Here is a 7,928-nt window from a genome sequence, read left to right on the forward strand (position 1 = left end):
ATATAAATCAGAGTGGGAAACCGGGTGCTACCACTGCTCGAGGTAGACCATCTGGAAATGCGGGCAATGCTAGTGGTGGTCAGAGAGGATCTAGAGATGCTACGACCAGATCTGAGGCTCGCGCTCCTGCTAGGGCTTATGCTATACGCGCACGCGAGGATGCTTCCTCGCCAGATGTTATTACCGATACTTTCACTCTCTTTGATACTAATGTGATTGCTTTAATTGACCACGGTTCTACTCACTCTTATATATGAAACCTTAGCATCCATAAGACTTTACCTATTGAGTCTCTTGAGTTCGTAAGTCGGTGTCAAATCCCTTGGGTCGTTACGTCTTGGTCGACAAAGTGTGCAAGAAATGTCCCTAGTATTTCGAGGTTCCTGTTTTCTGGCGGACTTGATGCTTTTGCCGTTCGATGAATTTGATGTTATTCTTGGGTTGGATTGGTTGACCGTGCATGATGCGGTTGTGAATTGCAAAAGCAAGACTATTGATTTGAGGTGCGCAAATAACGAGATGATCCGAGTTGAGTCTACGGACTTAAAGGGTTGCCGGTTGTAATATCATCAATGTTGGCCCGAAATATGTAAGAAAGGGTGCGAGGCATACCTTGCGTATGTACTTGATGATAAGGAGTTAGAAATAAAACCGAATCATGCTTGGGTGGTTTGTGAATACCGGATGTTTTTCCAAGAATTACCGGTTTGCCACTGTTCGGAGATAGATTTTGGTATTGGGCTTGTACACAGGACTACGCCGATTTCGATAGCTCCGTGTCGTATGGCACCAACCGAGTTAAAAGAGTTGAAAGCTCAGTTGCAAGAATTGACGGAAAAAGGTTTCGCTCGACCAAGTTTCTCACCTTGGGGTGCACCAGTATTGTTTGTGAAAAAGAAGGACGGAACCATGAGGTTGTGTATTGACTATCGTCAGTTGAATAAAGTGACGATAAAGAATAAATATCCGTTATCAGCGTATTGATGATTTGTTTGATCAACTAAAGGGAGCCTCGGTGTTTTCAAAGATAGATTTGAGATTGGGTTATTATCGATTCTGGATTCGAGATTGAGCGTACCCAAAACGCTTTGAGCGAGTGCGGTCACTATGAGTTCTTAGTGATGCCGTTCGGGCTCACTAATGCCCTACGGTATTTATGGATTTGATGAATCGGATCTTGAGACGATATTTGGACCGGTTCGTAGTTGTGTTCATTGATGACATCTTGGTCTATTCAAGAGATGAGACCGAACATCTTTGAACACACGAGATTAGTGTTGCAAATTTTACGGGATAAGCGGTTATATGCTAAGTTCAGCAAGTGTGAGTTCGGTTGAGAGAGTTAGCTTCTTGGGTCATGTGGTATCTGCATCGGGTATTCGAGTCGACAGAGCAAAATTTCAACCATACTTAACTGGAAGCCTCAGAAATATTACCGAGGTTCGAGACTTTTGGGACTTGCGGTTACTACCGACGGTTTGTGAAAGGATTCTCGATGATAGCCACACCCATGACGAAGCTACTTCAAAAGATGTTAAGTTCGAATGGACGGAAAAATGTCGAAAAAGTTTTGATCAATGAAAACTTATTTAACGGAAGCTCAATTTTAGTGCGGCCGAATCGGGCAAAGAGTTTGTCATCTATAGTGACGCCTCCCTACTTGGGTTAGGTTGCGTATTGATGCAAGTGGGTCGAGTTGTGGCCTATGCGTTGAGACAATTAAAGCCACATGAGAAGAATTATCCGACCCATGATCTCGAATTAGCTGCCATCGTATTCGCCTTGAAAATATGGCAACATTACTTATTTGGTGAGAAGTGCCATGTATTTTCGGATCACAAAAGTCTCAAATATTTGCTGACTCAAAGAGACTTGAACCTACGACAAAGGCGTTGCCTTGAGTTGTTGAATGATTATGAGCTGGTCATTGATTATCACCAGAGAAAGGCTAATGTGGTTGCGGACGCCTTAAGCCGAAAATCACTGTTCGCTTTGCGAGCGATGAATGTACACTTGTCTGTTCTACCCGACAATGTGTTAGTAGCTGAATTAAAATCCAAACCATTATTGATCCATCAAATTCGTGAAGCTCAGAAAGTCGATGATGAATTGGCTGCAAAATGGGCTGAGTGTGTTCTGAACAAGGAATCGGAGTTTCAAATTGATGATGATGATTGTTTGAGGTTCAGAAGTCGTCTGTGTGTTCCAAGGAATTCGGAACTCATTTCGATGATTCTGAACGAAGCCTATTGTAGCCGAATGTCAATTCACCCGGGAGTCTGAAGATGTACAATGATTTGAAACGTCGGTTTTGGTGGCATGGTATGAAGCGAGACATCTCCGACTTTGTTTGAGATGTTTAATATGTCAACAAGTGAAAGTGGAACATCAAGTGCCTTGAGGTTACTTGACCGATCACGATACCCGAGTGGAAATGGGATCGAGTCACAATGGACTTTGTGTCCGGGACTACCATTGTCGACAAGTAAGAAGGATTCGATTTGGGTTGTTGTTGATAGGTGACTAAGTCGGCTCACTTTATCCCGTGCGTCTGGATTTTTCATTGGATAAACTAGCTGAATTGTACGTTTCTCGATTGTAAGATTACATGGGGTACCGATTTCTATTGTGTCGGATAGAGATCCGAGATTCACCTCGCGATTTTGGAAGAAATTGCAAGAAGCTTTGGGTACCAAGCTGCATTTTAGCACCGCTTTTCATCCACAAACCGATGGTCAATCTGGCGGGTAATTCGGATACTTGAGGATATGTTGAGATGTTGCGTCCTTGAGTTTAATGGTTTATGGGAGCGATATTTACCTTTGATTGAATTCGCACAACAATAGTTTTCAATCAAGTATTAAGATGGCACCTTACGAGGCTTTATGCGGGCGTAAATGCCGTACACCATTGTTTTGGACCGAGCTCGGTGAAAGCAAAATTTTGGAGTGGACTTGATTAAAGATCTTTGAGCAAAGTAAAAGTAATCCGTGAAAGTCTAAAGACGTACCGCAGATCGTCGAAATCGTAGGCGGATTTGAAACGAAAAGACATTGAGTATCGGTGGCGGATAAAGTGTTTCTTAAAGTTTAGCCTTGGAAAAGATACTCGATTTGGCCGTAAAGGCAAATTGAGTCCGAGGTTCATCGGGCCATATGAAGTCTCCGAACGAGTCGATCCGATTGCATATCGATTGATTTTGCCTCCTGAACTTGAGAAGATTCATGACGTCTTTCATGTTTCGATGCTTCGACTCTATAGATCGATCCATCGCACATAATTAGTCCATCGAGGTGAAATTCAAGCCGATATGAGTTATGAAGAAGAACCGATTCGTATCCTAGCTCGTGAAGTGAAGGAGTTGCGAAACAAAAGGGTTCCGTTAGTAAAAGTGTTATGGCTCAAACATGGGATGGAAGAAGCTACTTGGGAACCCGAGAACTCTATGAAAGAGCGATACCTAAACCTATTTACCGGTAAGATTTTCGGGGACGAAAATTTCTTAAGTGGGGGAGAGTTGTGACAGCCCAAAATTGACCCTAGTCGAGAAGTGGTTTCGGGATTGCTAAACTGAGTCACCGAAATGTTTGAGCTTAATATTTATTGTCTATAATATGTATCTATGAATGTGTGAAAATTTCAAGCTTCGATTTAGTCGATTGCATGTGAATTCAGTTATTAGGACTTGTGTGACATTTTTGAAATGTGATAGGCTAATCTATAAGGACCTAATAGTGCATGTAATCAAAAGGGAGGACTTGCATGTCAAATTTCCCTCCCTAATAGCAAGTGGCCGGCCATGACAAGGGATTATGGGCAAAAACATGTCATAAAACATGTTGTGACAATGGTGTATGTAAGAAAAAATAAAATAATGAGCATGGGAATTGAATAATGGAAGGAAGAAAAAAAAAAGAATGGTGAGTGTTAGCCCCTTGCCGTGAGTTGAAGAAAAGAAAAAAAAATTTGTTCATCCTTTTCATTCTCTCTTGGCGAAAATTCTAAGGAAGAAGGAGGAGTTTTTGCTTCATGTTTGGTTTGGAAGAGGATTAGGAAGAGGTTTGGCCATACTTGTATCAAGATTAAGGTATGTTTGATGTTGTGCCATGAGATTCATGCATGTTTTTGGTTGCTAACTTGATGTTCTTATTAGCCATGGTTCCAATCCTTGTTATGTCATGGGATGGTATTCGGCCAAGGTGGATGTTGTGTTAATGCCATTGCATGCTAAATATGAAGCTTGATAATGATACATGTGATGGTGGATTGAGGACTCTTGGATTTTCTTTTAGCATTTTTGAGTGAGACATTAAGTTCTTTGTTTAACCATGACCAAAATTGAAACGGTATGGTGTTGTGGTGTATTCGGCCATGGTATATCCATAAGTAAGATTTATGCATATTGCATGGTAGGTAACATCTGAGCTTTGGATATATGTTTATATTTGGATATAAGCAACTTGAGATTCCGCCCTTGCACCTATATGTATATATGTTTGCACATGATGTATTGGTATGACATATATACTATCTCAAGGTATATATTTACTTATGATGATGTTTCGATTATGAAGTAAATGATAGATGTGTATTGAACTACAATATGTAATGCATTAGTTAGTAAAATGTATGCCGTTCATGTGTGGTATTAAACATGTAATTGGCCTCAACATCAACATGCATAATCGGCCACATGAATGAGTACATAGGTTGATGTGTTGTTCGGCCATAAGTAAGCATGTTGAAGGCTTTATCTCGACCTAGAAAAATTCGGCTAAGGAGAGTACTAACTAATGTGTTGAGTTTGATTCATGATTTCCGTACATATGTGACTTTAATGTCTAATGAAAATATGTGGGCTAAGTACCTTGAATTCCTCTTTCGATGCTCAAATGATTAAATCAATTTATTTGTTAAATTAAGCTCAAGAGCAAAGGGGAGCTAAATCCGATAAAGGGAAGGAAAAAGTGGTCGAATAGCCATCGGAATCATTCGACAACATCCGAGGTAAGTTCTTGAGTAATAGAGCTTAAATTAGATTTGATTAGATCATGTCTCAAGTAAATCGAAATCATGCTCTTTGTGTGTGGATATTGAACCGAAATGTGCAAGAGTGATAAGTGTATTGTATTTGAGTTTTGCTAATGAAAATGAAATACTGAATGTGTCATGATTTAGTGTTAAATGTGCATGTATATTGAATGATGTCCGGCTAAGTCCGAAGGCTTTTGTGCTAAGTGACTAAATCCGGTCAATTCGAAGGCATTTGTGCGAGTTACCAAAACCGGGTTAAGTCCAAAGGCATTTGTATGAGTTACCAAAACCGGGTTAAGTCCCGAAGGCATTTGTGCGAGTTACTAAATCCGGGCTAATTCCCGAAGGCAATTGTGCGAATTACTATAACCGGGCTATGTCCCGAAGACAATCGAGCTAGTCGCTACATCCGGTTAAATTTCGAAGGTACGTGATTTGGGAATGAGCAATCTTGCTGGAAAAATCCCAATTAATACGCTTGAAAAATTCCAGCAATGAGGTATGTTAGTATGTGCATTGGAATAGTTGAGTTCCTTCGAATAATATTCGCTCAGTTGAGTAATGAGCCTCCGGTATTTGACTAAGATGATCCCTTATGTATGAACATAGGGGTTGGAATGTAAAGTAGAAATGATTTGAAAGTATGTATATACGGAATTATCCGTTTAGCTATATGAATACTGTACCTCTGTTGTGCTTAAATTCTTCGCTCAAACTTACTAAGCATAAATTGCTTACTCCGTTTCTTTGTTTCTTTGTTTTATAGATTTTGGCTCGTCACCATCGGACTCGGGATTTTTGGAAGTCAAGTCTCCCACACTATCAAAGCCCCTTTTGGTACAATTTTGGTTGAGCTTTGAAATGGCATGTATAGGACTACCCTTTGTTGTTTTTCAAGTACTTTTTGTGATGTATGTGTATGCGGCCATGCGAAAATGGCTCGTAGAAGTGGAGTATGGCATTAGACCATTTGTGTTTATGTATATATGTATGGTTTCATGATGTGACTATGGACTGGAATGGAAGTGTTGGGCAAATGATCAGCCATTGGAATGGCTAAATATGATTATATGTGGACCTATGTATGACAAAACTCTAGTTGGTCCATGGAAACCACGAAATAGGTAAAGTTTACCTTGAAAACAGATGCTAACAGCAGCATTGGTGTGGATTTGAAAAATCACTAAAATTTTTAGGAATGGAATTAAATGGGGAATAAATTATTTAAATGAACCTTGATGAATCTACTTTCATATGGAAGAAACGAAACGGTCATATGAGTTATATGTTAAGAGATATTAAAGTTCTCGTGGAACAGGGCCAGAACGGTTTCTGGATCCCCTGTTCCGACTTTGGAAATTCACTATAAATTAACCAGAGATAATTAGGAGTCATTCCATATATGTTAGACTCCTCTTTGAGTCTAGTTTCTATAGAAACAAACGGCATCAGTATTGAAGCCACATGCAGGGAGATATCCAATTCGTAATGCGTGAAGGTCGGTGTAGTCGAACCCTGGATTAGGGGAGAATTTAACTAATAAAATTTACTAATTGGCCCGACCAAAATTCTAGAAAAAATATGTAGATGGACTTATGAGTCTAGTTTCAGGAAAAATTACGAAACTGATTTCGATCTTTGAAACTCAAGATATGATTTTTAAGGCGACGGTGATGCGATAACCACTTGTCAGAAATTTTAAATAGATGTGAAAATAATTAAGTCTGTGTGCACCTTGTGTTCGACTCGATAACGGACTCGAATGCATGGGTGTTCTGAACACAGATTCTGGGACTGTTTTAAAAGACATTATTTGTGAAATTATTATTTTCATTTTGGTCTTTTTTTTTGTTAAATTTTAATTCCATTTTTCTTTTTTGTGTTTCTTTTAGGTGTTTATGAGTATTTATAAAATCATTGACCTACTCCCTGTAAACCTTGAAATTGAAAGGACTTCCTAACAAAGGAGAAGACAAGCGAACCAAAGAAGGACCGAAGATATGAATTTCGAAATTCCAAACCAAAATCCATGAGGAACATTCACTTATAATACATACAATCCGATCATTGTTGCTGATGATAGAAACTGTGCCATCCAACAATATGCCATTCCTCTATTCAACGAGCTCAATCTGAGTATTAGGAGACTTAAAATCGAGGCACAACAATTTGAGCTGAAGCCGATCATCTTCCAAATGTTGAAAAAGATGGGTCAATTTAGTGGGATTCCTAATGAAGATCCACATCTTCATCTTCGGCTATTCATGGAAGTGAGTGACTCATTTAAACTAGTTAGGGTAACTAAGGACGCCTTGAGACTGAGATTATTTCCATACTCCTTAAGAGATAGAGCATGAGCGTGGTTGAACTCCCTACCGTCTAGTTCCATAACTACATGGCAAGAGTTGGTTGAACGTTTCTTAATGAAATATTTCCCTCGATCTTTAATCACCAAGATCCAAAATGAAATCACTTCATTTCAACAACTTGATGAAGAATCTTTATATGTGGCATGGGAGCGGTTCAAGGAGTTACTACGAAAGTACCCTCATAACGACATTCCCTGCTGCGTTCAAATGGAGACTTTCTATATTGGTCTCAATATTCATACTAGAATGATGGTGGATACTTCGACAAATAGAACCCTTCTTTCTAAGTCTTATAATGATGCTTACGAGATTATTGAAAGAATTTCCAGCAATAACTATAAGTGGCCAACCAACCGAGTAGCCTCAGAAAGACGAGCAGCAGGAGTACATAAAGCGGACACACTTGCTTCTTTGGCAGCCCAGGTATCCTCTATGCCTTCTATGCTTAAGAACATAACTATTAATGGTTTCAATGGTAATCTGACAGGTCAGCAATTGAACCAGTTTGAGAATATTTCTTGTGAA

General features: G+C 39.5%; 1 non-coding gene across 1 annotated transcript; it reads right to left on the reverse strand.

Annotated features, from left to right (window-relative positions):
* Nucleotides 1-7,487: 7,487 nt before the first annotated feature.
* LOC128282303 (small nucleolar RNA R71) lies at nt 7,488-7,594 on the reverse strand. Its single transcript, XR_008272527.1, has one exon. It is a non-coding gene; the product is annotated as a small nucleolar RNA R71 (small nucleolar RNA).
* Between the last annotated feature and the right edge of the window lie 334 nt (nt 7,595-7,928).

Source organism: Gossypium arboreum, chromosome 1, assembly GCF_025698485.1.
Source record: "Gossypium arboreum isolate Shixiya-1 chromosome 1, ASM2569848v2, whole genome shotgun sequence".
In the NCBI taxonomy this organism is placed as follows: domain Eukaryota; kingdom Viridiplantae; phylum Streptophyta; class Magnoliopsida; order Malvales; family Malvaceae; genus Gossypium; species Gossypium arboreum.